This window comes from Leptonotus elevatus, chromosome 4 (assembly GCF_054856555.1).
Source record: "Leptonotus elevatus isolate MCC_2025b chromosome 4, RoL_Lele_1.0, whole genome shotgun sequence".
In the NCBI taxonomy this organism is placed as follows: Eukaryota; Metazoa; Chordata; class Actinopteri; order Syngnathiformes; family Syngnathidae; genus Leptonotus; species Leptonotus elevatus.
In genome coordinates this window covers 12,257,877-12,260,555 of record NC_141242.1, presented here as the reverse complement: position 1 = coordinate 12,260,555, position 2,679 = coordinate 12,257,877, and the positions used below count along the sequence as shown (strand labels likewise).

The window sequence follows — 2,679 nt, the reverse complement described above, 5'->3', positions numbered from 1 at the left end:
TAAAGATGAGAGGAGCCACTTCTATTGGCTGCTAAGTAAGATGGCTGTGTTCACTCCCACAACGCTGCCCTTTTATAACTACACTTATCCACGGAAAGATTTGGTCTAGACTTGCATCGAGTGAAAAAAATAGGGCCCTATGAATGTGTGTTATATATATATATATATTACTTGACCTATAATAGCCTAATGATCAATTCTGTGTCAGTTGACGTCTTCAAAAGCGTCATAGATAGAACTGCCAAAGACAATGAAATGCATATTTAGCGATGGCATATCAAAAAGTGTAATAGTAGACAGGTGTTGAGCCGAGTGTGATTCCAGTAAGTCGGCTCCGCCATCTGCACACTCGGGATGTGCCGGAGCATGCCAGCTGTCGGCTGCCCACTCCAAGAATGCCCCGAAGTGTCATATGCATTGAAGAGACGCGTCATCAAAGAAAAACGATCAAGCTATTTGTTAGTTATCAGTTGAGGCGTACGTTATTGCTTTAGCGATGAGGAGTTGTGGTTATGAAGTTGAACTGCTTAATAAACAAGAGTCCATTCAAGGTGTATCTGTCTGATCGGGTATGTTCAGTCACTTCCTCACCTTCTGCATCTGACTGTAATTACAGGCCCTGATATTTCCTGTTGAGCTTTACAGTGCTAACAGAGTAATAAGGTCCTTTGTGGGACAGGAAAAAAAAAAACTCAGTCCAAGATGGATTGAAATGTTAAATAAGGCTTCATCTAACCCACAGTCTGTTTGCTTGTCCAATGAACGACCGGTGCACATGTTCATGTCCGTGCCACATTATGTGTGGAATGAGCGGCCCCACAAGGTGTGTGTAAAAGTCAAATGCTTGCACTTCTTTTTTGCTGACACTTTTTTTGGGGGGGGGCGGAATGAAAACAAGGTGGAATGAATGCACCGGCGTGTCCAGGGTGTGCTGACGAGAGCCAGAGACCAGACCTAATCCGCACTGGTGGAGAGCGGTAGTACAACATTGTGTGTGTGTGTGGGGGGGGGGGGGTGTGGGGTGTGTGTGTGTGTGTGTGTGTGTGTGTGTGTGTGTGTGTGTGTGTGTGTGTGTGTGTGTGTGTGTGTGTGTGTGTGTGTGTGTGTGTGTGTGTGTGTGTTCACAATCCGCATTCATTTGACAGCAAATCTAAATGTGACAGTCTTTTTTTTTCAGGCTCTGTAACTATTTGTGTTCAATGGAAGCTGATTTGATTGTTTCAACGAGGGTAAATAATGCACAACACAAATGTATCACTAATGTGCTACAACGGCGAGCTGGCTCAGAAGTGAACATCTGTTGATGATGAGCATTCCAGCAAGGTGATGTTCAGATGACGCATCGGGAAACTGAATGCACTTTTTTTGTTTGTGGGGTTAAGTTAGAAAATCACTGTTTGTCTTCAAACTTTTGTTAACTCAGTGACAGAATGACAAGATCCGTCAGTGCTCAAGTGAACTTTGATATCGCCCAGAGAAGACCACCACAACAACAACAACAACAACAACAAGACTGGTTAAAGGATTATGTAAGCATGCTCTATCGTATTTCCTCATTATGTGTTAGCATTAGCATTAAAGTATTTGTGGTGTTTTAAATATGCAACATGTACAGAAAACACCAGGTTCACAGTCCCACTATTTAGCAGTTTTTTGTTTTTACAGTTCATAACTCTATTTTCTTCTGCTTCCTGTTTATTTTGGGTGTAACTCCATTGTGGACCACTAGATGACAAAACACTAGTTTGGTGAAGTCAATTTGAAAGAAAAACAGGAAAGATTACTAAATGTCACATCCTCGTTGATCCTGCTTTTTATGCCTCCAGAATTGCATATTATATTCAATATTTTTGTTATCCATTGCTGTTACTCTCAATACATTATATGTGTTTAAAAAAGTTTTTATAATTTTAAAAGTTTGTTTAAAGAACCTAAATACTACATGTAACATGCCTAGGGAGAAGGGTATTTCTATATTGCGGTTTTAGCATAAAACGGGGGTGTCTGGAACATAAACACGCCGATTGAGGAGGTAATGCTGTCGTTCTGAAAGATTTCACGCTAGCTTAAAATGAGGTCGAGTCAGGCCGCGAGAACTGATGACGACAAAGAATTTGTGTCTTATTCAAAAAAAACTTCCGACTTCAAAGAAGCACCATTGCTCTTTACATTTGGCTTGTATTTGATAGCATACGCCTGCTAGGATAAACCAAAGCGCAGTTCTCCGTGACTGGATGAAGGCCCGAGAGCAGCGAAGGCCATAAAAACCTTAGCCTCGAGTCTGCGTGCTTCACCTTTGCCCTCAACACAAGCATGTTTGCGCACTCTATTTAGTCCGATAAACCCGACGGGAGAGTTTCGGTTTCAGCCTCAAGATTCTTGAGCAGACGTGACCCAGCTGTCTCCTGGTGGAATTGATGAACATATCCACCTCTCACAACAAAGAGGCGACATATTTGCCTTCATATAAAAATAACACAGCCCCACTTCCATCATGGAGCACTTCATAAAAAAAAAAAATAATAATAAACCTTCTCTCACACGGATACTTTTGGGAATTCCGGTCTTCTGACTTGTTCGTTGTGACCCAAATAGAAGACCACACCTACACGGATGGAAACATGAGCTCTTAGAGAGTGGACGAAGGAAAGTATATTCCTCAAAGTGAAACCATATGCG

The 2,679-nt window shown here is 41.9% G+C and overlaps 1 long non-coding RNA gene across 1 annotated transcript in view; it reads left to right on the top strand.

Moving 5' to 3' along the window:
- The first annotated feature begins 1,183 nt into the window (after window positions 1–1,183).
- Window positions 1,184–2,679, top strand: part of LOC147175554 (uncharacterized) — a 13,542-nt gene continuing 12,046 nt past the window's right edge. The window contains exons 1-2 of the long non-coding RNA XR_015094530.1: window positions 1,184–1,323; window positions 1,424–1,529. This is a non-coding gene — a long non-coding RNA (uncharacterized LOC147175554). The remainder of the gene's footprint in view (window positions 1,324–1,423; window positions 1,530–2,679) is intronic.